At 36.9% G+C, this 27,936-nt stretch overlaps 1 pseudogene; it reads left to right on the top strand.

Moving 5' to 3' along the window:
* Positions 1-21,906: 21,906 nt before the first annotated feature.
* On the top strand, positions 21,907-27,588 carry LOC128034761 (disease resistance protein UNI-like; annotated as a pseudogene).
* Positions 27,589-27,936: the final 348 nt, after the last annotated feature.

Genomic DNA, 27,936 nt, shown 5'->3' with positions numbered 1-27,936 from the left:
AGGAGTTTGGAGCTAGAGAGGAAAATAGAGCGATTAGAAGAAGAAAAAATTCAACTAGGACTAGATGTTGATGTTCAAAAACTAGAGGCTGACAAACTGAGAAAATGAAAGAACAAGGCAGAAGAAGATTTAGACAGCTTGAAGACAGATTACAAGAAGTTGCGTAGGTCAATGAGAACTGCCGGCTTGGGGAAAACATTAGAACAATAGCGATAGGAGATCCAGGAGGAAAGGACTAAAGTTGATCAATGGGAAAAAAAATTTCAGGATACTCAAGCCCGAGAAGTTGCTTTGAAAGAGAGTCTACTAGTTTGCCAAAATGAGAAAGCGGGGTTGAAAGTTCGAGTAGCTGAACTAGAAAAGTCGCTTCACCAGCACCGTAGTCGAAATTCTGTGATCGAATTAAAGGCAAGCTTAGGAAAAATCGAGGAATTGAAGGAACGAGTAGGAGAGCTCGAAGACGCGCTACAAAACAGTGAACTCCGAATAGAGCTTCTTGAGAGGGATAATGAACAGTGGCAAGAGCAACTCTATCGATCGCAAAACCGGATTAGAGAAAGAGACTATATTATGGGTGAGGCGGTGGCACAAGTATGCGAAGTAGTTGAGCACCTACAGACCCCAGCAGTTCAAGCAGATCTGTTAAGTTTCAAGTATGAGTCAGAATCGGACAGAGGCCGAGAATTAGCTTGGTTTTTTAGGAAGGTCAAGGCTTTGAGTATAAGGGCAAAGCCGTATATGTAATCTATTTTATGTAAAGAAATTTCCTTTCTAGTAAAGTTTTTCTAATGAAATTGAATCAGAGTCAATACCTCTTTTTGCATTCATTTCATTCATCTGCATCATATTATGCATCAAATATAATAATAGGACCCTAATAAACTAAAGTTATGACAGTTATCCTGGAACATCCTTACGGCACAAGAAGGAAAACAAAAGCAATAGATCAACAGATAGAACGATTGGAACAAATGCAGAAAGAAATGCAAGATAAGATGCAAGAACAATTGGATGTGCTGGAATCCCAAAGAGCCATAATGAGCCATCTGACACAATTATTGGCTGATAAAGGAAAGGGCCCTGCCATTAGTTCGGGAGTTGATCAGGAGGACCCTGTTTATCCTCTAGGTTTTGCCCCAACGAGCACTCAGGCACTACCGGATATGTTTCAACAAGGAGCGCGTGTTCACATTAGACCTCAATGTCAGGTCAACACCTTGGCACCCATAAATTTTTAGATAGGCTCGGGCTCTAACCCGGGAGATAATCCAGCTAACCCTGTCGTTCCTGATCTGAACGATGTGGCGGAAGCAGAAAAGGCAAGAGTAGATTTACCGAAACAACTTGAAGATAGGTGCAGGTGGTTAGAAGAAAAGTTCAGAGCAATGGAAAATGCTGATTACCGTTGCAAGATTGATGCCAAAGACTTGAGTTTGGTCCCTGACTTAGTTCTTCCGCATAAGTTTAAAATGCCCGAATTCGAGAAGTACAACGGAACTAGCTGTCCCGAAGCCCATATCACCATGTTCTGTCGGAGGATGATGGGATATATTGACAATGATCAATTGTTAATTCATTGTTTCCAGGACAGTCTGATAGGAGCTACTGCCAAATGGTACAATCAGCTGAGTCGTACCCAAATTAGCTCTTGAAAAGATTTGGCACAAGCCTTTATGAGACAGTATAGCCACGTAGCGGTTATGACGCCCGATAAGATCACATTACAAAACATGGAGAAGAAACAAAATGAAAGCTTCAGGCAGTACGCCCAGAGGTGGAGGGTGGTGGCAACTCAGGTCCAGCCGCCTCTACTGGAAAAAGAAACCACAATGCTCTTTATCAATACTTTAAAGGCCCCATTCATCAATCATATGTTGGGAAGTGCCACTAAAAGTTTCTCAGACATAGTGATGACTGGTGAAATGATCGAAAATGCGATAAAAAGTGGTAAAATAGATGCGGGGGAAAATTCTAGAAGACCGACCTCAAGGAAGAAGGAATGTGAGATAAATAATGTGAATACATACAACAAAAGATATTCAAAGTCTGTCACCATTGGCTCACCAAAGACAGTAGCTACCAATCATCAGGGCCCTCCGAGGCAGGAGTCTAATTCGAAGTCAAAAAGACCCCAGTTTACACCTATACCGATAACTTACAAGGAGCTGTACCAAAATCTATTTGATGCCCATGTGGTCTCCCCTTTTTATCTGAAACCCATGCAACCTCCATACCCTAAGTGGTATGACGCAAACGCCCAATGCAAGTATCACGCGGGAACTAAGGGGCACTCAATTGAAAACTGCACTGCATTCAAGAAGTTAGTTGAAAAACTTATCAATTTGGGGATCGTAATGATAGGTGACTCATCAGGACCAAACGTAGCAGAGAATCCGTTGCCCAATCATGATAATAAAAGGGTGAATGCGATAATTGAGAATGGAGGAAGGAGAGTTAAAGCTAACGTAGCAGACATAAAAACCCCCTTGAATGGGTTTGGAAACAAATGGTGAAAGGAGGTCTCATCAAGCAAGATTCAATAGAAAGGGCTGAAGGAGTAAGGAAGTTTTGTGAGTTCCACGCAGAAGAAGGCCACGACATCCAAAAATGTACTGAATTCAGAACCATGGTGCAAAACTTAATGGATAACAAGGAGTTGGAGTTTTATGAAGAGATCAAGGGACTAGAAAATGGAGAAGTTTATGCTTCAGAGGAAGGATCTGCGGGGAAGGCCCAAGAGGTTAATCACCCAGTGGTGATTATTTCAAAGCCAATGAACAAAAAATCTGGAATACAAACAGCGCCAAAGGTCATAATCCAAAAACATGTATGCTTTCCTTACAATGATAGCAAAAAGGTTCCTTGGAATTACGACTGCAATGTGACGATTCCAGGAAGAGAGAGCTTGGTAAATGCTTCAGAAGAGAAGGAAGGATTCTATATACGAAGTGGAAAATGCTATGATCTGGAAAATGCGAGAGTGGAATCTAGAAAAGAAAAAGCCTTAACAGCTGAACTGGGAAAAGCAAAAACAGACAAAATTGAATCGCATGTCAATCGATCGGTAACTGAAATTAAGGCTAGAGAATTTCTAAAATTCTTGAAACATAGCGAGCACAGTGTGGTAGAACAATTACATAAGCAACCAGCTCGTATCTTTGTGCTTGAGTTGCTTCTAAATTCAGAGATACATCGTAATACGTTGATTAAGGTGCTAAATGAAACTTATGTCGCTAACGATATCTCAGTGAATAAGTTGGACCGTTTGGTTAACAATATCGGTGCCGACAATTTCATTTTCTTTAATGATGATGAAATACCTCTGGGGGGAAGAGGAGCCACCAAAGCCTTACATATCACTACTTGTTGCGGGGAGTATATGTTATCGAGTGTGCTAATTGATAATGGATCAGCCCTAAATGTTTTACCCCTGTCCACCTTAAATAGGTTACCGGTGGATAGCTCTCACATGAAATCATGTTAGAACTTAGTGAGAGCATTTGATGGTACCGAAAGAAAGGTGATGGGAATAATAGAAATACCCCTCTTGATTGGCCCGAATACATACGAAGTGGATTTCTTAGTGATGGATATCAAGCCTTCATATAATTGCTTGCTGGGGAGACCATGGATTCATTCAGCAGGGGCTGTGCCTTCATCGTTGCACCAGAAGTTAAAATTAGTGACAGAAGGCCGGTTAGTTACTATTGACGCTGAGGAAGACATCATTGCATTGGTAACCAGTGACGCACCATATTTGGGAACAGATGATGAGACGGTCGAATGTTCTTTTCGATCCTGAGAGTTCGTAAATGCAACCTCTGTCATTGACGGAAAGAAGATCCCGATGCCCAGCATATCTAGAGCCACGAGGATGGGACTACAAATGACGGTTGGGAAATGAGCTATGCCCGGAAGAAGACTAGGAAGATGCCTTCAAGGAAGGATAGAGGCACCAGTGCTGAAGGACAAACAAGACCGCTTTGGTTTAGGATTTAAACCAAATGCGAAGCAAAGAAGGAAAGAGTTGGAGAAAAGACAAAAGAGGAGGAAGGCGCGTTTGAACGGAGAAAAAGTTGATTGGGAACCCATGACTTTCCCTCACATATCCAGGACCTTCGTGTCAGGGGGAACCATGTATTCTGGAGTGAGGACTCCAAGAAAGAAGACCACAAAGGAAATTTAGGAAGTCTGAACATCAATGCCATATTTGAAGAAGAATCTGAAGAAAGGAGTATATCAGGCATCTGTCCCTTTGAACCTGGAAGTGTTTTAAGCAATTGGATTGCAGAAGAAATGCCTGAAGTTTTTAGAGCTTTTCCAGAGTAATATTCAAAACAAACTAATTGTTTTAAGCCTAGAGAAAATGAAAACTTTTTGTGAAATGAAATGGGCTTATATTGGAACATTTTGACTTTAATGAAATATATCTTCACATTTTCTTTTTGAGTATATATTCTTTTAAGATTCTTTTCATTCTTTCGTATGAATAATCATTTTGGATGCTTTTATTCCAAATCATTCTTTCATTCATGACCATACTAAATAAGAATCCTTTAATTCATACATTCATTGTACATTCTTTGATATTCATAATAGGTCCCAAGATATCAATGACATGAGTGACCCTACTACAGACCTAGAAAATCCTTTTGAACGAGATATGTGCTTAGAGGAATCTCAAGATTTTGAAGATAACATAGATTACACCCTATCTCCGGACCTGTTGAGGATGGTAGAGCAGGAAGAGAAACAAATCTTACCTCATGAGGAGATGGTAGAGACGGTGATCCTAGAAGAGGGAAAAGTGGTGAAGATTGGTACATGCATAGCTGAAGAAGTAAAACAAGACCTCATTGAGTTACTTCGAGAATCAAAGATGTCTTCGCATGGTCATACCAAGATATGCCCGGGTTAAGCACTGATATCGTAGTTCACCGTCTTCCCATAAATGAAGATTGCAAACCTGTTCAGCAAAAACTCCGAAGAATGAGGCCTGATGTTGTATTAAAAATAAAAGAGGAGGTGCAAAAGCAATTCGATGCTGGATTCTTACAAGTGGTCAAATATTCCGAGTGGATAGCCAATATCGTACCTGTCCCTAAGAAAGATGGGAAGGTACGAATGTGTGTAGATTATAGAGATTTAAATAAGGCTAGCCCAAAAGATAACTTTTCCTTGCCACACATCGATGCCCTGGTAGACAACACAGCAGGGTATTCGCTGTTTTCTTTTATGGATGGTTTCTCTGGATATAACCAAATTAAGATGCATCCTGAGGATATGAAGAAAACTACATTCATAACCCTATGGGGGACCTTTTGTTATAAAGTGATGCCATTTGGGTTGAAAAATGCAGGGGCAACGTATCAGAGGGCCATGGTAACACTGTTTCATGACATGATGCATAAGGAGTTAGAAGTCTATGTTGATGACATGATTGCAAAGTCTAAAACAGAAGAGGAACATGTGCAGGTCCTTAAGAAATTATTTATAAGGTTGAGAAAACTTCAGCTAAAGCTAAATCCAGCTAAATACACATTTGTGATCAGATCAGGAAAATTACTTGGGTTCGTGGTCAGTGAGAGAGGAATTGAGATTGATCCTGACAAAGTAAGAGCAATAAAGAATTACTTCCGCCGTGTACTCAAAAAGAGGTTTGAGGTTTTCTAGGAAGACTGAACTACATCGCTCGGTTTATTTCACAATTAACCGAGAAATGTGACCCCATATTCCGTCTCCTTAAGAAACACAATCCAGGTGTATGGGATGAGGAATGTCAAAAAACTTTTGAAAAAGTCAAACATTACTTGTCCAACGCCCCAGTGCTGATGCCACCTTGCCCAGACAAACCGCTCATACTGTATTTGGCAGTATTTGAAAATTCTATGGGATGCATGTTTGGTCAACATGATGAGTCAGGATGAAAAGAAAGAGCAATCTACTATCTTAGTAAGAAGTTCGCCGAATACGAAACAAGATATTCGCCAATCGAGAGGTTATGTTGTGCCCTAATCTGGACAACTCGGAGACTGAGATAGTACATGTTGTACCATACAACCTGGTTAATCTCTAAATTGGACCCTTTAAAATACTTGATAGAGTCAACCGCTCTGAATGGAAGAATGGCCCGATGGCAAATTCTTCTATCTGAATTTGACATAGTCTATGTGAACCAGAAGGCGGTCAAAGGGAGTGCAATAGCGGACTTCCTGGCAAGTAGAGCACTGGAAGATTATGAGCCATTGAACTTCAATTTCCCAAATAAGGATTTGATGTATGTTGCAACTGCAGAAAAAGATTTCCAAGAAGGTGGTCATTGGAAGCTAAATTTAGATGGAGCTTCAAATGCTATAAACAACAGAATCGGGGCAGTACTCGTGTCCCCTAGTGGAGATTATTACCCTTTCACTAGCTAATTGGACTTTGATTGCACAAATAACATGGCTGAGTATGAAGCTTGCATTATGGGCATCCGAGCAGCCATAGAGCGGAAAATTAAGGTGTTAGAGGTATACGGGGACTCTACATTAGTAATTTACCAGCTCAAAGGGGAATGGGAAACAAGAGACCCGAAGTTAGTCCGCTATCGAAAATTGGTTATGGAATGGATTGAAGAATTTGATAGTGTCACCTTTAGCTATCTTCCACGAGATGAGAACCAGATGGCAGATGCTTTGGCCACCCTAGCTTCTATGTTCAAAGTGAACAAACTAGAGGATATGAAGCCTATCCAAATCAGCATTTATGAGGCTCCAGCCTATTGTTGCAACATTGACAATGAAGGGGAAAAGGATGATCACCCCTGGTATCATGACATATTGCGATATGTGAAGAGTAGTGAGTACTCAGACCATGCGACGGGAAATGATAAGAAGACATTAAGGAGATTAGCCATTGATTATGTCCGAGATGGGGATATCTTGTATAAAAGGGGAAAATATCAAGTATTGTTGAGATGTGTGGATGCTGTCGAAGCCAAGAAAATTTTGGAAGAAGTGCATGAAGGTATCTGTGGAACGCATGCCAATGGCTTCACGATGGCCAGACAAATTATGAGATTTGGGTATTATTGGTCCACCATAGAAGGGGATTGCATTAATTATGCCAAAAAGTGCCATAAATGTCAAATTTATGGTGACAAGATGCACGCACCACCTTCACCCCTTCACGTTATGGTTTCTCTATAGCCTTTCTCCATGTGGGGAATGGATGTTATTGGGCCAATATCCCCAAAAGCTTCTAATGGACATCGTTTTATCTTTGTGGTTATTGATTACTTCACTAAATGGGTGGAGGCTGCTTCGTATGCAAATGTCATGAAGTCAGTAGTTAGCAAGTTTCTGAAAAAAGAGATCATATGCCGATACGGGATGCCTGAAAGGATCATATCCGACAATGCGCTGAACTTGAATAACAACTTAATAGCAGAAATTTGTAGTCAGTTCAAGATCAGACACCACAATTCGTCACCGTACCGCCCAAAAATGAATGGTGCTGTGGAAGCAGCTAACAAAAACATCAAGAAAATTGTAGGGAAAATGACTGAAACCTACAAAGACTGGCACGAGAAATTACCTTTCGCTCTTCTGGCATATCGTACCTCTGTTAGGACCTCTACGGGGGCAACTCCTTTTTCTTTAGTCTATGGGATGGAGGCAGTTTTACCCATAGAAGTTGGAATCCCTTCTCTCCGAGCATTAGTCAAACTAAAGTTAGATGAGGCTGAATGGATTCAATCTCGATATGACCAGATAAACTTGGTAGAAGAAAAGAGGTTAAAAGCTATTTGTCACGGTCAGATGTATCAGAAACGAATGATGCGAGCCTATAACAAAAAAGTTCGTCCCAGAGAATTTACAAGGGGGACTTGGTGTTGAAAAAGATTCTTCCTCTACAAAAAGATGTTAGAGGAAAATGGATGCCAAATTGGGAAGGTCCTTATGTGGTAAAAAAGGTCTTTTCTGGAGCAGCTTTAATCTTGAGCGAGATGGATGGTAAAAGCCTGCCAAATCCTGTAAACTTAGATTCAGTCAAGAAATATTTCACTTGAAGAGGGAAGGACCAAAGTGAAAACCTATGAAGGGCACTCCAAAAAAAAAACCCATAAAGGGAGAGGCCAAGGTGAAAACCCATAAAGGGCGTCTTGAAACCGAATGGGATTTGAGTTGAAAACCTGAAAAAGGCGGCTCAAATTTTGAAGAAACGTGAGGTGAAAGGAACACCTCAAATTTTGATCAAAACCTGGGGCATGTGGTGGTCTTGTTATACCTGAATCACAAGAAAGGGTAGGCGATATCTTGGGGTATCGACAAAATATTGTAGATTCCCTAAACACATATTAAATGGTCTCTAGAAAAACTTATCCAGGGAAGCTCGTGCTGCGATATCTGGGGCACCTGTTGTCATCTTATATTTTGAATCTTGGCTAAATTTGTTGTCTTGATTAATGTATTCATTTCAAGCTTTGTTTCCCAATAAAATTTCATTTTGTTTATTGTCTTTTTTTCATCTTATCTTAGCAAAATTTGTTATCTTGATTAACTCATTCATTTCGAGATTTGTTCTCAATAACATTTTGTTTGTTTGTTGCGATAATCTTTCAATGGACTGAATGTTCAAGCAAATGGAGTTTTGCATATTACTCTAGAAATTTCTAAATAATGAAGGAACCTGAAACAGGACTGTTGTTTAGAACACACCAAATTTAAAGCGTCTAAAAGGAAAAGGTTTAAGTCAGGACTATCCTTTCAAACTTTGTTGTCCAAACATGGATAAAACAAAATGATAAGATGTCATGTTGGTGACAAGACTTCAAAGAATAAACAAGTGATGTTCACCAAGCAATAAGAAAAGGTCTTCTGGGAGAGGAAAATTCTTCATTGTGCATAAACATTTGTTATGACACCTTGGGAATGGTGTAGGAGACCGAAGAGTTTCACATTCTGTATCATTGAATTATGATAACAGAGGATCGAGAAAAAGTCCAGGTCTTTCTATCATTGGGTTACAGAGGGAGAAAGATGATTCCAATTTTTGTATCCAGTGGATTGAACCTTGAAGATTATAGTGGGGGCAATCCGACCAAGTAAGGGATGAGCATTACCAACTGGACAGGATAGCATTTGTACGTGTTGGCAGTAAAGCCTCATTGAGCAATGAGCAATAACAACTCAAACATTAAGGAATCATTTTCATGACATTCTGCATTCATTAAAATGCCATTCATGCGCGTCTAGTTAGGAGCATTTGATTCATTCTGATCATGTCATCCTAAACACTAGGCATAATTAAGTTCATAAAATAGAACATACAGGTCATGTCCCCTAGAGAACAGACCAATGAAGTTGCAGATCTTGCTTTCCTGCATTGACAGCGAAGCAGATCGAAGAAACCATAGTTTGCAATTCAAAGATTGAAGCCACAACGGTGAATCTTACTTCCCAGGTGATACAGCGGAGCAGATTGAAGCTACAACGGTGAATCTCACTTCCCTGACATTGCAATTCAAAGTTTGAAGCCACAACGGTGAATCTTACTCCCAGGCGATGCAGCGGAGCAGATTGAAGCTACAATGGCGAATCTCACTTACCCGACATTGCAATTCAAAAGATTGAAGCCACAACAGTGAATCTTACTTCCCAGGCGATGCAGCGGAGCAGATTGAAGCTACAACGGCGAATCTCACTTCCTTGACATTGCAATTCAAAAGATCGAAGCCACAACGGCGAATCTTACTTTCAGGAAATGCAGTAGAACAGATTGACAACAGCGAATCTCGCTTCCCCGATATTGCAATTCAAAAGATTGAAGTCACAACGGCGAATCTTATTTCCCAGGCGATGCAACGGAACAGATTGAAGCTACAACGGCGAATCTCACTTCCCCGACATTGCAATTCAAAAGATCGAAGCCACAACGGTGAATCTTACTTCCCAGGCGATGCAGCGAACAGATTCAAGCTACGACTACGAATCTCACTTCCCCGACATTGCAATTCAAAAGATCGAAGCTACAACGGCGAATCTTACTTCCCAGGCAATGCAACGGAACAGATTGAAGCTACGACGGTGAATCTCACTTCCCCGACATTGCAATTCAAAAGATCGAAGCCACAACGGCGAATCTTACTTCCCAGGCGATGCAGCGGAACAGATTGAAGCTACGATGGTGAATCTCGCTTCTCGACATTACAGTCAAATAAATTGAAGCTACAACAGCGAATCTCACCTCCCTAGCGATGCAATGGAACAGATTGAAGCTACGATGGCGAATCTTTCTTTCTCGACATTGCAACTAAAGATTGAAGCCGCAACGGCGAATCTTATTTCCTCAGCGAGACCGGGCAAAAATTGGTCTTTCTTAGTCTTTGCTCTGTTATCGTTACACGACAACGAACAAAGAGGGGCAGCTGTACAAGCCCAATTTTAGCCTAAAACCCAATACAACCCAATTAACCTTACCAATACACCAAACCAATTAAATTAACCCATTAACCCTCAACCCAAAGCAATTAAACCCAAAACCCATTTACATTTTTTAAAAAATCAAAAAAGGAGTGTATTTTTACCTGCGGTGCGCCACCATCGGCGTTTCCCTCCTTACGCTAAGGCCGTAGAAGCCCTTCGGGGTTTCATTTAGGTCGCGTCAAAAGAGGAGCGGGCTAAAGGGGGAATAGACATTTTTTTCTTTTCCGGCAAGGCGAAGCCGCAACGAGGCTATGGCGAAGCCTTCGCGCGAGATCAAAGGGGAGGGGATCAGTTCTTTTGAAATAGAGAAAAAAAAGACTTTTGTTTTTTTTTATTTTAACTGCAACTAAAATGAATTTTTGGTTAAAAATTTGGTTTAAATAAACCATCAGAACGGCGTCGTTTTACCCTTAAGGGTCAGGTGCCAAAACGATGCCGTTTTGGCCCTGACCCGCGTGGTGACCCGACCTTCGGGGAGGATCCGGGTGTTTTCTTCAAAGGGATTATTTACGCGCGTAGTCCCTTCTATTTTTCAGCGCATTACAAATTGGTCCTATTTCGTTGTTTTCTTTTATTTTGATCTAGCCTTAGAATTTTACTTTTGTTTCATTTTAGTCCACTGAAGTGCTGTGTTTTAGAACTCTGGTTTATTTACTATTTCGATCCTTCCCTTTTTATGCGTTTCGCAATTTGATCCTTTTTGTTATTTATTATTTCGAATTGGCCCTGTATCTTTGTTTTTATTTCGATTTAGTCTTTTTTAATCTTTTATTATTTAGTTAATTATTTTTAACATTCTTATTTTTAGTATTATTATTATTACCTGCTTATTTATATTTTTTATTCAAATCTCGATATATATATACATGCATACATTTTATGATATACATACATTATTTTTTAAAACTTATATATATTTATATATTTTACATGTTTTACAACTTATATACATATCTATATATATCTATATACATATTTTTATTTTCATAAATACATATACCTACTTATATACAATCTTCATAATTTAAAATATACCTTTTATATACTTGTTTTTAAATTCATACATACATATATATTTATATATATTATAATGTTATTCACTACTATTGTTTTATTTGGTGTTAATTTATTTATTTATTTACGTGCTCATTATCATTATCATTTTATTTAAGTGCTTTAATTTTTTTATTTGTTTATTTTTTTATTTGTTAATTTCTTTTCATTATATATTTTCCATCTTATTTATTTATCTTTTCTTATTTTGCTTGCATTATTTTATTTACGTTGCATCATTATTGTTATTTTACACCTACTTCTACTTGGATTTATCAAAAAACAGAAAATTTGAAAATAAAAGTAACAATCGGTATTTGAGATCCTCGAAAGAATCGAGCCCTAACGTATTGGGTTTCGATTTTCTTCGTTGAATCTAAATAATCGAGGTTACTCTTTTTTTTAAAAAAAAAAAGACATAAATAAAACTCATTATCGAGAATTCAATACGTCGTGTCCTAATGCATTAGACATGATACGTTGATTCCTCGAGACGAGAATTTTTCAAAATAAATGCAATATTCAATGTTTAACATTTGAAGAAATTGTACCCTAACGTATTGGGTCACAATTTTTTTTATGACTTAAACAATCAAACACTCTTTTAAACTTTTCTATGTGAGTTCAGACTTGCTTATTTCTGAAGAGGTAAGATATCATACCCTAATGCATTGGGTGTGACATTTTCTCTTTCTGAAATAAAAAAAAAGTCTTAATGAGAAGCTCGATTTTTATAAATTTTCTTTCAAAATAAGGATCGTATTTTAAATTTCTTTAAAATTTCCAGTTTTTCGACACTAAGACATCAAGTAATCAACTGGGTACCAATTTTGGGCGTATCGAGGGTGGTAATCCTTCCTCGTGCGTAACCGACTCCTGAACCCGTTTTTCTGAATTTCGTGGACCAAACTTGTGGTTTTAATAAAATCAAATCGTTTATTAAAAACAACCACTTTTCCAAGTGATCCGATCACACCACATCAAAAAGGATCGGTGGGGACTCCCATTTTCGTTTTCATTTTCTAAAACCTAAGTTGACCCCGTTTTCAATCAAAAAATGGTGTCAACATTTTACATTACTGTTTATTTTACTAATGTGTGTGCAATAGGATGATACCAACATAAATGCTTGTTTGAATTTAATCGGTTATCCTTCCTTTGGGCTTTACCAAACCTTGTATGATTCTACCTAGGAGTGCACAACGTAATGTGTCCTACGTTAAATTGGCCAATGAAGATTAAGATGTTTGGGCATGGAGAGAACTGTTACTCATTGGAAAGGTACGTTTCTTTGTCCTTTCTTTACAAATAATTTCGTTTAAAGATGGTTGATATGATTTACTTGAATAATTTCTTACCTTTAGCCAAATGCATTTAATTTTCATTTATTAAAAAAAAATCATCACTAACTTCAAATTTTATCCTATGTTCACAACTGATTACTTTATAAATTAATCAACAAGCATTTTATATGGACACCCCAACTACATACACAGCTAGAAACACAAATATTGGCCTTTAAAACAAAAAGGGTTATTTTACCATCGATCCTTGTATATTTTGCTTTTTATCAAGCTACCATTTTCTTTCTCTTTTGGTTTGCAAAGACTTAAACCCAACAATTAAAAAGTTGGAAGTAATTCACACACTTATGGTAATATAAAGAAGGGTAAAATTACACTAGTAACCCACCTAACTGTTAGTAAATCTTTTTAATTACCCAACTATGAAAAGTTACAAAATATTAATCCTAACTATTCAATTTTGCCCTTTTCGGTCACCCGACAATTGGATTTTTGGGTGTTTTCATTTTTATATTAGCCTATTGGTGACCAAAAAAGGCAACTAAATAGTTGAGTGACTATTTTGTAATAACCAAAAAAATTTACGAATAATCAATTTAATTCACCCTATAAAGAAATGTAATCTCATAAATTGAGAGCAATTGTAGAAAACTCAATTTTGTAAACACAAGAGAAACAGAAATACCCAAAAATTACCCACTATATAAAATTTAAAATATGCAATCAGTAGTTATACATTGGCAAAGTTTAAGATTTATTCTGTGAGACTGAAATTCAAAGTTCCTAACATGTCAACCTTTGTAATGCCATTGTTTAAATGTCAGTACAATTTTTTAGCTATTTGTTTGTTTTCAAGGCATTTTTTTCTTTTAATAATAGTAAACAACAAAATCAAACATTGAGAAGTGCAGAATTAATTAATTTATTGCCTCATGTTTGTGTTAAACCTTCCTATTCCTTTGCAATTCAAAAAGCAGTCAAATATATCATACATTTCACTTACTACTGATGACATTGCAACGCGATTGACTTGTTTTCCTCAATTATTCAGCAGTTGTTCCGTTCCATTTCTTCCAAAGATTTTCCAATTTAGAAATAATGCTTAAGATGGTTGGTTGCGATTTTAAAGAATTGTTTCCTTACGATGGTGATGCTGGTGAGGAGAGAGACGTGACAATGTTGCTCCCAAGAATTAAGGAGCTAACATTGGAAGGTGTTGATAAGATGACACATCTATGGAAGCAAGGCTCTCCCTCCATCACATTTGTGCAAATCTTGAAACTCTTCAAGTTTTCGAATGTGGCCTCTTAATTAATATATCATGTGCTTTTTCATCTTTCCGAAATCTTACAACTTTGGAGGTTTGGTACTGCAAAGAGATGGTAGCCCGATGTTTGGAGCAGCTTGTTACACTGAGGATAGGAGGATATGAAATGGTGAGAGAAGTAATATTTGCAACTGATGAAGCAACATATCATGAGACTAATTTGAAGGAGTTGAAATGTTTGGAGCTTTATGATTTACAAAACCTCAAAAGCTTTTGTTCAGGGAATTACACTTTGAAGTTCCCAGCATTGGATGACGTAACAGTGATTGACTGTCCCGCAATGGAGAATTTTTGCCACGGAGCGTTAAGCACCCCAAAACTGCATGAAGTAAAGTTAAGATTATTCGGTTTTAGGGCTGGTGACCTCAATGCCACCGTGGAGCAGTTATACAAAGAACAGGTACCAATTGAGAAATTCATTTAAATATATATTTTTCAATTGTAGCCTTGTAGGCTTCTTGTTAATCCATTTGATGTTGAATTTATAAGCAAAAGTCTTTGTGATATATGCCTCATCATTATTACAAAATGTTGAACTGTCTGAAGAAAAGCATGAAGATAGGCATTAATTGCACGAAGCTGGACTAATTGGACAAAAACGATGGTTATGCAAGTGAGACACAGTGGCGATCATGTTCTATAAATAATTGCAGCTCAAAATGAAAAGCCAGATGGTGGGATATTATTAATCATGTGTGCAAATACTGAAGGATTTGTGAGATTTGATTGTTTTAGCTTTGAGGGTATATAGTTTCTGCATTCTTTGTATTTTCAGACAATTTGATCCTGTTCTTCTCTCTATCTGGGTTTTCTTTTTTCTGTCATTCTGTTTGGAACCCAAGATATGTCAATGCATATAATATATTAACCTACTTTATCTTCCATTATCGACTCAAGTGGCTTTTACTTTACAGAATTGTATTAACGTCAAACTACTCACAGGGTATAAGTATAGAACAAGCTAACAGCTCTGAACAAGAGAATCTTAAGTATTTATTCTGAATTTCTGATTTCTATTAGCTTTAAGGGTATTGCAAGTTGGAAAAATGGATTGATATAGGCTTCCCCATTGTGTCAAGGCTGATACTTCTCAGGCTTTCAGCTCTACCATTCGACGCATTGAAAACCATGAAGCCGATTGCCGAGGTTCTCGTAGACTATCGTGACTCCTTGGACATGAGGAATCGAAATGGTCCACGACATGATGTGAAAGCAACTCAGATTAGCCCCTTTCTTCCACAACGTCTGGATTCGGATTTGTATATAGCTCCAGTGTGAGGCCTGTGTCTAATAACCAATGTTTTGTTTGCTTTTTTAGCCCAATTGCTAAATGATTCCAAAACCAAAACAAGCTCAAAGAGTAATTCAAATTAGATAGACTTCCTTTTTCTAACATGAGCCATCAAAATATAGATAGTTATTGATCAAGCAATACTCTTGTGTCTCAAATAAGCAGGCAATCCATTTGGATTATGATCCAATATTTAGAGGTAACTGAAGGGTCTCTAAAATTTTCCATTTCTTTTTGCATACTTTAAAGAAGGAAAAGGAAAAGGTGTGTGTCAAATCCCAACTTTTGTAGGATCTTTAGCTGAACATATGTAGAAAAAAGTGGATATTCTCTCTGACTAGTACTATTGTCAACACCAGATATTGAAACTAGCTTGTGACATAGATCAAGGTTTTTACAGTGTAGTGTGGTTAACTTTGATTACATGATGTTGAACTTTTCAATTGCTTGAATGCAACATATAACGATATTTTAAAGCGCCGGAAAGTCACTCCGGCAAGTCAGGCTCGCCGAGAACTTCTTACCTGCACTTAATAGTTGTTATTGATGTTGATAAAAGTAAATATTTTTTATAGTGCATGTTATTTTTCTTCTGTACCCATGTTAGAGAAATGATATATCAAGATTTCAAAACTTATGATCACTTCAGCGTCGTTGAATGTATCGAAGTAAGTTTTACATCGTTTACTAATTTCACTTTTAAATTATATTTTAATTTTTATATTTATGTTTAAAGTTTGTTTTACCTAAAAAATAACTGCAATTAAAAACAATATGAACCGTAATATTTTATTCGATGTCATAATTTTTTAGATAAAATTGAAATTATTATGGTGTAATTTTCTAAATTTTAAAAAATATTTATTATTAAAAATATTTATATCGTCGTATTTTTTACTATTAATATTTTAATAATTTAACCATTAAATTTATTAATATAATTATAATTTATTATTTTTATATCAAAATACAAGAGAAGCTCGTAATATTTAATTTTAGAACAAATATATGAAGTTTTTAATTTGTGTTATATAAAACTATTCCACCACTTGTTTCCCTTTCTCTCATCAGTAATCTCAAGCCACTGTTTCCAGCACATTTTTCCCTCTGATTTAAAAGGTGGCAACTACAAAATATTTCTTTTTCATTTGTATATTTTACTAAAAAGTTATGTAATAATTGTAGTTAATCAATTAGGGTAACAGCATATTTCAAAAAAGTAAATGTTGTCATTTCAAATGATTTTCGACTAATAAAATAGAGCAATTTACCAAAAAAAATTTTTTTTTTTAAAAATTACCGAAATGGGACCGGTATTTTATTATTTACCGGAATAAGCCTTTTCCGGTAAATCGCGTCCACGTCGCAGCGATGTCGGGGGCGTGCGGAAAATATTGACCCACGTCGGTAGCGCTTTGTCGACGTGGCAACAAATCGCGATCCACGAGGGCGATTTGTTGCCACATCACAAAAGCATCTTGGCGTACGCGATTTTTGCCCAACGCTGAAATTTCATGTATATAGTTGCACTAAATTATTTAAATTATTTATAATACCTAAATTATCCCTATTTATTTGTTATATTACATAAAATACTCCTTTGAAAATACAAAACATTATGATAGCTAATTTAAAATTTATTCTCCACAACTAATGAAAATCATTTAAAATACTAAAACTAGATCATCGAAAAACTATAAGAAAATCCTCGAATGTCGTGATTTCTTCATCTTCAACGAAAGATCTCGAGAAAGATCACAGTGAGGAAAGCTTGTGCTTAATGAGGAAGCAAATTTGGACACTCGGAATCATCTAACAATTATGCGAACAACAATTGCGTCTTTCTTCACAATTTGAAACATCATCCCGAGAGCCGACATTGATGGTTTGTCCCTTGGGCAATGTTGTTTGATCATTCCCTCCTTCGAGTGCTTTTCGACTGATCACATAATGTATTTGAGTTAGTACTTGATGAATGCATGCTCAACATTTGTAGATTCAAGGGCGATGTTTCCATAAAGAAGCGTACTGCGTGCATGTAGCGACTTCATCGCTTACTTTTTCTCCAAAACCCTAAAACCCTAAAACCCTAAACCCTAAAATCCAAAACCTACAAGTCGAGAAATTGCGTACGTCGGTAGCGCTTTGTTGATGTGGCAACAAATCGCCTCGTGGACGCGATTTGTTGCCATGTCGACAAAAGCGCGTTGATGTGGTCATGATTTCGGCACCCCCGACATCGCTACGACGTGGATGCTATTTGCCAGAAAATGGCCCATTCCGGTAAATAATAAAATAACGGGCCCATTTCGGTAAATTTATAAAAAATTAAGCTTTTATTGGTAAATTAGCCAATAAAATATACCAATAGAATATGTGCAAATTAAGAGATAATGCCAATTTTTTTTAATATTTATGGGATTAGGTTTTTTTTTGAATATTTGTGGGATTAAATTGATTTTTGAAAATGCGTTGAGTTGAACACATAGTGTACTTTGCAGGAAAACACAAAAACGCGTTGACTTGGACGCGTTTTCAGTGTAAGTTGCAAGAAAACGCTTCCAACTAGACGCGTTTTCCCCAACGACTACCCCACAATGGACGAATTCCAATAGTTGCTTCCCCCACCCCAACGGTAAATCTTTTTCAATTCTCTCTCTTCTCTCTTAATTATCTCTCAATTCACTCTCAATTCTCTCAATTTTTATTAAAATTTTCTTAAGGTTTTTTTATTTAATTCTATATTACGAAATTTAATCGTTTTTTAATTCTTAATGATTAATTCTCTTATTCGTTTGGATGGCAAACACATTTGGCCTTTCAAATGTAAATGGTAAGAAACATTTATAATATTTTTAATCTAATTTAATTTCATTATTAATTTGTTATATTAAAATTTAAAAGTTTGTATGTTTTTTTATAATTAGGTGGAAGATCGGATTTTGGAGACATATATTCGTAAGTTATCTGCTCCTCCATTGGCTTTAATTGAACCATACATGAGAGATGCAAGATTATTTCACACGGCCCGTATGCTCGGGGGTGTAAATTGGACCCCACACTTGTCAGCGCGTTGGTGGAAAAATAGAGACCCAAGACATACACATTCTATCTTCCATACGGCAAGTGTACAATCACACTGGATGACGTGCAATTATAGCTGGGGTTATCAGTGACATGTCAACTGAAAATGCGTCCAACTAGGTGCGCTTTTAGTCCACTTTACTCGAAATGTGCCTTGCTGGGAGCGTTTTCACTCTCCTATTTGTGAACCCCCTGGAAAGTTTTCCTCACTCGGAAATCCTTCAGATAATATTTTTGTAGGTCATGCTTCTGAGACAAAAGGTTTGCATACTGTACGCGAGAATCCTTTAGTTATCCCAGGATTCCCAAATAATATTTTCAAGGCACGCGAGTAGCTTTTGCATATTTACTCGTTCCCATTTTCAACCGTCTTTCACAATATCTACCTCAAACACGAACATAATTAAGAATTCAATTGATTAATCAATTAATTGTACAATTCAATCGAATATGATTTTAATAAGAGCATGTGTACATAAAAGTAAAGTTAAAATATTGATACATAGACTGATTTATTTGGTCCTATTTTAATTTTAATTTTTATTATAATGTTTAATTCAAATAGTTAATATTGTTGATTACTTTGATAAAAAATTAAGTGAATTTTAAACAAAATACTATTCTAACAATTTCTTTTTGCATGTTTTGTTGGAATTTTGTTTTAAAATTCCACATTAGATATCAAAATTACAAATAAATTTACATTGATTCAATATTTTTGTTACATGATCACTATATATTTAATGAAAAAATTTAAATATCATTCTAACAAATTTAATAAAAAAATTATTGGTGTTAAAACTTGGAATTGAATTAGTAAATTCAAAAGCTTGAGGGTTTTAACACTCAAACACAAACATCATTAAAATGACCTAAACCTTAAACCTTTATCCCATAAACTCTAATGTGCCTCCTAAAAATCTTAAAAGCCCTAAAAAACCCTAAATTGTTCAGGAGAGAGAATAGAAAAACGCATCCAACTCAATGCGTTTTCAAAAATCGGTCTAATCCCATAAATATTCAATAAAGCGGCCTAATCCAATAAATATTAAAAAAAATAGGCATTTTCTCTTAATTCACCCATAGAATAAGACTATTTGAAACTTTAAAGGAAAAAGCATGCCTTGAGAGGAGAGAAAAAGAAAAGAGCAAGTGGTATTAATTTTATCTTACCACTACACCAGGAACACCATTTTATTCCCCTTTTAAAGTAGCACAGTTTTTTTTATAGAAATAAGGAAGATAAAAAATTATTATCGAAAACAAATTGATTATGAAAATGGTATGTTTTCTATCGTGAATATCAGTGTCTCTTGTTTTATTAAAAAATATTTTTTTTATTAATGTTGCTTGACACAGTGGTGGCACTGGTATGTATTCTTTAAAAATACTAGTATTTTTAGTTGAAATACTCATATTTTTAGTTGTATACACAGTGGTTAAAAAATACAAATTGTTTTTATGGGTGTCGCCTGACACATTGGCGGCACTGGTTTAATTTTTTTTTAAAAATTGCTTACACACAAAAAAAAGCTGAATAGAAACAAGGGTCGTTGACATTAGATGGTGCTATTGACATTTCAAGTGGCACTGGTTTGAAAATAAGAATTCTAACCATTTAAATGGTTGTTGCCACGCTGTCAGCTAACACCAACTCCCTATATATCCTAGGCAAAAAATGATTTCCACCTATTTAACAGAAAAAAGAAAAAGAGGAAAACACTCCATCTGTTTCATTTCAATCTTAATCATTTCTATACAAAGATTGCTCTCTATCACACTCTAATTAGATCTTTCATAGCCTTCGAGCCAATGTCATCGATTCAATCTAATATTTAGAACAATGACAACACTACTTTGGCTACCAATTATTCTATTATTCACACCTTGGAAACTTTCGTGAATTACATGAAGTGTTATCGGTGAAAGAAGATTAATTTTCTTATGTTTGGGAGTGAACCAAATTGCACTTCATTTGATGGTAGCTCTACCCACATCAATTTTGACAAAGAGATCAAGCAAGAAGATGAGTAATTTTAGGTTTTGGAGCCTCTAATGGGTATGAAGATAATCACTTCTTCATGTTGGGTCCTAACAACAATAATGAAGATTAAAATGTTAACAATGAACTGAGAAGCCAAGTGGATACAATTTAAACAATCTCATCCATTTTAGCTAACATGACAGCAAACATAAATCTATATATATTGATATTTGCTACCTCATAAAAAATATATGCTAGAAGTAACATTAGCACACGTATCCATTGCATCAAGTTTCATGGTTATATCCCTATCGAACAACAAAAGAACTAGATTAACCATAACCTGATGGTTCACTACAATTAAGCTACTAGAATAACCATGCTAGATCATATAAATCTTGCTCCAGAATCATTTAATACTTAAGAAAAATTTAACAAACTTGAATACATCCATATTCGACATTCACTCCTAAGTAAAAAAACATATTAATATTAATCGCTTTGATAAATGTTGTATACTATTGCATTTTAGTCTTTATTGAAAAAATAAGTAAATTGGTTCATGTACATTAGATAAGTGAGCAAAAGCAGTTCATCTGTTAAAACTTGATATTCATATATAAGGTATAATAAAAATGTAGCCCTCAACCTTTACACATTTATTCAATTTAGCCCTACTCTTTTATTAGAAGTAAATTATAAATTTTTAAACTAATAAGACTAAAGGGTTAAAAAGCCTTACTAACAAACTAAAAACACCAATTAACTCCTTTTAAATTTAAAAATATTTAAAAAATTAAAATCATTAAAAATTATAAAATTTTTATTAAAAATAGCAATAACAACCCAAGAAAGAGTAGAGGTCAAGATTTTTAAAATATTATAACTATTAGATTTTAATGGGTCACTCAAGTGTTAAATCTTTAATGGCGTTGATTGTACATGCCAAATCATATTCATATCATGTTTACACTTATTTTGATCACCTAACTTTTAAGTCGTTTTCATTTTAAATATCCTATTTATTTTTGAGTGATTTGATAAAAAAGTAAATTTAAATATTAAAAAATGAAAAATTAAATAACGAAAAAATGGTGATAGTACTAAATTAGTCGCTATACCATAATAATTTAGGAAGATGAATGTCTTCCACTTCCAAGTCAAAGTCATGGGTGAATTGTGGTAGTTAAAATAATGGAGTTTCCTCATCAATTTTTGGCTTTAAGATATTTACACATTCTTCTACTGCCTATCCTCTATTCCTTTTCTGATCTTAGCTACGTTTAGTCTCTCTTTTTTTCATGATCCACAAAATCAACCTTGTTGACAGCATTGTCAGCAACATGTTCCAAAAAATTAGAAGTAATTTCAGCTAAGTTTGCCACTATAGAAGAATGGTTTCGGGTTTCGAGAAGAAAGTCGAGACGTTGAAAGGCAAAAGAGACAGAGTGCTGCTAGATGTTGATGCTGCTGAAAAGAATGGAAAGAATATATACCCCAAAGTCAACAGTTGGCTGCCAAAAGCTGACAAAATGATCGATTCAGAGTTGAAGGAAGTGAAGGGTCTTGAAGAAGAAGCAAATAACAAGTGTTTCTTCGGCTTGTGCCCTAATTTCAAGGCTTGCTACTAGCTTAGCAAGAAAGCAGAAGAAGATGTTAATGTCGTTGATGAACTTTTGCAACAAGGCGAGTTTGACAAAGTATCATATCGGGATGTCTTGCTGCCCATAGTGGTTGTACCTCTAAATGATTTTGAGGACTTTGATTCAAGAAAGCTGATATTTAACAAAATCATAGAGGCAGTAAAAGATCCTAATGTCAACATAATTGGAGTGCACGAAATGCTTGGTGTCAGCAAGACTACACTTGTGAAAGAAGTTGTAAGACAATTCAAAGAAGATAAGGTATTCGACTCGGTGGTAATGGTTGTTGTGCCAAAGGTTGAAGAAAGAGAAGAATATTCTTGTTGTTTTAGATGACATTTGGGAAAATTTAGACTTGATGGAAGTGGGGATTCCTTTAGGAGATGAGGATCAGAGATGCACCATATTACTGACATCCAGAGATCTTAATGTTTTGTTGAAGGACATGGATGCTAAAAAGAGTTTCCAATTGGTGTTTTAGAACATGAAGAAGCATGTGTTAAGGAATGCAAGCAGTTGTGATAGTTAGCTGTAGTTAAGAAAGTTAGTTAGTATTCTGTTAGTAGTTAGTCAGTTGCAGGTTTTGTATTATAAATACAATAAAATTTTATTCTCAAAGTTATGTTGAAAATATACGTTCAGTATTTCTTTTCAGTTTACTTTTCATTCTTTCCAGTTCTTATTATGGTATCAGAGCCATAAGTCGTTTTCTTTAATGGCGACAGATACAGATTCAGGTAATGATAATGGTAATCATCCTTTGGTTCATATTTCCTCTTCTGATCCTGGGTGTGGTGTTTTGAAGAAAATTCAGCAATTTCCCAAACATGATACAGTAAAGCTGAGTGAACACAATTTTCTGTTATGGAAACAACAAGTTTTGTTGACTCTTGAAGGTTACAGATTATAGGATTTTATTCTTGGCACCATTGATATTCCTCCGCAATCTCTTGTCGATCGTGATGGCAATCTTGTGGCCAATCTGAATTTCTTGGTTCACAAATAGCAAGATAAGCTGTTGGCTTCTTAGCTGTTGTCTACAATTTCTGATGATGTTTTGGTGCATCTTACTGACACCCGTTCGAGTTTTGGTGTCTGGAGTACAGTTCTTAGGAGGTTTGCTGCAAAATCTACTATGTCATCTCTACTATAAGACACACTTTATATTCTCAAAAGAAAGGGCATCTCACTATTAAAGAGTATTTGTCCAAGATAAAGAGTTTGTGTGATAGACTAGTTGCTGCTGGTCATTCTGTATCTGTACAGGAACAAAATAGTGTTATTATTGCTGGATTGCCCATCGAATATGAGTCAGTCAGTGTTGTTGCTTCAGCAATGCCTGTTTCTTTTGATCTTCTTGAGGAAATGTTAGTTGATTGTGAAACTCGCCAGCAAGATTCTAGTTTAAGTATGCCTTTATAGGTTAATGTGGCTCAGCAAGGTGCATCCACTGTTAACAACACTGAGCAGTTTGAAAGTGGTTCTCGACCACCTTATAGAGGCCGTGGCTCTCGGTCGTTTTGAGGTAGAGGTCGAGGCAGGCGTTTTACTCATAATAAGCCTCAGTGTCAGTTGTGTGGTCGCATTGGTCACACAGTTCAGAAATGCTACTATAGGTTTGATGAGTCTTTTGAAGGGGTATCCAACCAACCTCTGCAAGCTCATTGTCATCAGATTCAGGTTGCTTCAAACTTGTGTTGTGAAGGTTCTCAGTGTTGTTCTTGTTGTCTGCAAGTTAGTACTATCTCCACGAACAATCATCTTCCTACTGGATCTCTGAACACAAAGGTTTGGTATCCCAATTCTGGCGCTTCTAATCATGTCACCAGCAATTTGGAAAATTTGCATGAAGCTACTCAATACACAGGTAACAACAGGCTCTTCATGGGTAATGGTATGTCTGTGCCAGTGGCTCATATCGGGTCTTCTTCTTTTGCTAGCTCTAATAAAGTTTTTCATCTCAAACGTGTATTGCATGTCCCATAAATTTGCAAGAATTTATTGTCTGTTGCTCAATTTGCTGCTGATAATCAAGTTTTCTTTGAATTTCATCCCCTACATTGTTTTGTGAAGGATATCAAGACAGGGACAACATTGCTGGTGGGCCGCATTCATAATGGTCTATATCAGTTCGATCTGTCAGGTGCTTCAGGCTGTGCTGCTGCATCAACTTCTAATGTGTCTTCTGCTATTATAAATACCACTTCACTGGAGTCATTTGATTCTAATGTTTCTTTCTTTGATCTATGGCACAAACGCCTAGGTCACCCTTGTAATAGAACTGTTATGTCAGTTCTTCAAACATGTAATCTTGCTTCAAATGTATCAAAGAGAACTTCATCCATTTGTTCAGCATGTCAGCTTGGCAAGTCCCATAACTTACCTTTTTCGCCTTCTACAACTGTGTACACAGCTCTTTTTGAGCTTCTCATGTCTGACCTATGGGGTCTTGCTCCTATGGCATCTGAAAGATTTTCTTACTATATTTCTTTTGTGGATTCATATTCGAGGTACACCTGGATTTATCTTCTTCACCGAAAGTCTTAGGCTCTAGATAAGTTTCTTCAGTTGCAAAAGATGGTAGAGGTTCAATTTGGTTGCAAAATTAAAGCTCTTCAGACAGATTGGGGAGGAGAGTTTCGTTCTTTTCCAAAGGTTCTTTCTCAACTAGGTATTCAACATCGGTTGTCGTGCCCTCACACTTCAGAACAAAATGGTTTAGTTGAGAGAAAGCATAGGCATTTGGTTGACACTGGACTAACATTACTAGCTCAAGCTAGTATGTCTATGGACTTTTGGGCTCATGCCTTCATCAGTGCTGCTTATTTGGTCAACAGACTTCCAACCTCAATTCTCGCAGGTAAGTCACCTTTTGAAGTTTTGCATAAGACTGTACCTAGCTGCAAACATCTCAGAGTATTTAGATGTAAGTGCTATCCATATCTTAGAAAGTTTAATGCTCACAAGCTTCAATTTCGGTCTTGGCCTTGTACATTTCTTGGCTACAGTCCTACTCACAAGGGATATAAGTGTCTTGATGCTAATAATAGGATATTCATTTCTAGGCACGTGGTGTTTGATGAAGGGTGGTTTCCTTTTGCCAGTACTGCTGGCTCTACTGATGGCTCTTTACATATACAACCTGGATACCAACATCAATGATCTTCAGTTCCTGTTGTGGTACCACTTGAAGGTCACTCTCCAGTTATTTCTCTTAGTGTTCCCCGTTCCTCCAACTTGCAGGGTTCGGGTTGCTTGGTAAGATCTGCTCAGTCTCCTACTGCTCAACTTTCTTTAGAGTCTACTAGTTCTTGAGAGCAGTCTCATATTCCTACTTCACCACGAGTTGTATCTTTCAGTGGTAACTATGATTCTACTTCCTCACATGGTATTAGTCCTTCTCCAGTATTGGATGCTCAGAATCCTCTTGGTCCCTCCAATGTCAATACTCACCCTATGACAACCAGGTCCAAGAAAGGTGTTTTTAAGCCAAGGGTGTTCATTGCTGAGCTCAGTGACACAGAACTTGCTACCATTGACGAGGCTCTTGCAAGCAAGGAGTGGGCGCGTGCAGCTTAGCAAGAATATGAAGCTCTCCTAAAGAATGACACCTGGGATTTAGTTCCCTACCAGCAAACCGACGTGAAGTGGGATGTAAATGGGTGTTCAAGCTCAAGAGGCATACTGATGGTACCATTGCTCACTATAAAGGCCGTTTGGTGGTTAAGGGTACCTTCAAGAAGCTGGGGTGGATTTTCAGGACACATTTAGTCATGTTGTTAAGCCCACAACTATCAGAGTTGTTTTGGCATTGGCGGTTCAGTTTGGCTGGCAACCCAGGCAGGTGGACATCAACAATGCCTTCCTCAATGGTGATCAGTCAGAAGAAATTTATATGCATCAACCACCTGGTTTTGAACAGACTTATGGGGAAAAACCACTAGTGTGTAAGCTAAAGAAAGCTTTGTACGGCCTTAAACAAGCTCCTAGGGCCTGGTTCTCTAAACTTTGAGATTTCCTATTGTCTTCAAAATTCTCTTTGGCCAAATTCGATGGCTCATTGTTTGTTAAGAAAAATGCTGATGTGATCTTGTATGCCTTAGTCTATGTCGATGACATCATCATTACTGGAAATCATCAGGCCAGTATTGATCAATTTGTTACTGACTTGGATACTCAGTTTTCTTTGAAGGATTTGGGCTCTCTCAGCTACTTCCTTGGCATTGAGGTAGTCTCCACTTCTACTGATATGTTTCTTAGTCAGCGCAAATATGTGCTCGATCTTCTTTGCAAGGCAAAAATGGACCAAGCCAATAGTTCCCCTACACCCATGATGCTTCTTCTGTTTTGTCTCAGCACACTGGATGCGAGGTTATGAATGCATCTGACTATCGCAGCATTGTAAGCGCGCTGTAATATGTGGTCATTACCAGACCAGACATCACTTTTGCTGTCAACAAAGTATGTCAGTTCATGCATCGACCGCTTGATGCACATTTTAAAGCAGTCAAACAGATTCTTCGGTACTTGCAAGGTACTTTGGATTATGGTGTTCAGTTTACACGTACTACTACTTTGCATATTGTAGGCTATTCGACTGCAAATTGTGGCACTGATATTGATGACCGGAGGTCAACCTCGGGGTTTTGTGTCTGGGGGTCGAAGAAGCAGCAGGTAGTCTCTAGGTCCACTGCAGAAGCTGAATATAGAGGATTAGCTTGCAAGAATCGAGGTGGTCTGGCCGAGTCTTTCTTTGTCTGAACTTCATGTTGCACCATCGAGGAAGCCTACTATATGGTGTGATAATTCTGGAGCTGTTGCGGTTTCTGTCAATCCAATAATGCATTCAAAATTTAAACATATTGAATTAGACCTATATTTTGTTAGAGAGAAGGTTGCTGCTGGGAAGCTAAGTGTGGGGCATGCTCCAGCACAGGAACAAGTTACAGATGTGTTTACAAAACCCTTAGTAGTACCTTTGTTTACAAAGTTTTGATCGTGCCTTAAGGTGATTAAGAAGACCGATCACTCAGCAGGAGTCAAGACGATGATGGCATGTTAAGGAATGCAAGCAGTTGAGATAGTTTGTTGCAGTTAAGAAAGTTAGTTAGTATTCTGTTAGTAGTTAGTCAGTTGCAGGTTTTGTATTATAAATACAATGAACTTGTATTCTCAAAGTTATGTTGAAAATATACGTTCAGCATTTCTTTTCAGTTTACTTTTCATTCTTTCCAGTTCTCATTAGCATGGCATTTCTTCAACAAGATTATAGGGGATGGTGTTGAAAGTTCTGACTTGTTGCCTATAGCAACTAAAGTAGCTAAAAAATGTGGTGGTCTACCAATTGCCACTAGAACACTTGCGTCGTCTTTGAGAAATGAACCACCATATGTATGGGAGGATGCTTTGCGACAACTAAGTAACCATCATTGAGAACCTTCACAGGAGTACAAGCAACTATATATTCAACTATAAAGTGGAGTTACGATCATTTACAAAGCGAGGACCATAAACAGACTTTCTTATTTTGCGGTCTAATGGGTCATAATGCTAGCCTTGATTTTTTTCTTGTGTGTGCAAAGGGGTTAGGGTTATTTCATGGTGTCAGCACAATTAAAGAAACAAGGGACAAATTGTTGACAGTGGTGAGGCATCTCAAAGCCTCTTGTTTGTTACTTGATGGTAATACCAGTATGCAGTTTGATATTCATGATCTTATCTTTGATGTGGCCAAGTCATTCACTTCTAAAGGCAACCCTGTGTTTGTTTTAAGACACGGAC

The sequence above is a fragment of the Gossypium raimondii genome, chromosome 11, assembly GCF_025698545.1.
Source record: "Gossypium raimondii isolate GPD5lz chromosome 11, ASM2569854v1, whole genome shotgun sequence".
Taxonomy (NCBI): Eukaryota; Viridiplantae; Streptophyta; class Magnoliopsida; order Malvales; family Malvaceae; genus Gossypium; species Gossypium raimondii.
Note: the sequence above shows the minus strand (reverse complement) of the source record. Positions and strands in the feature narration are given on the sequence as shown.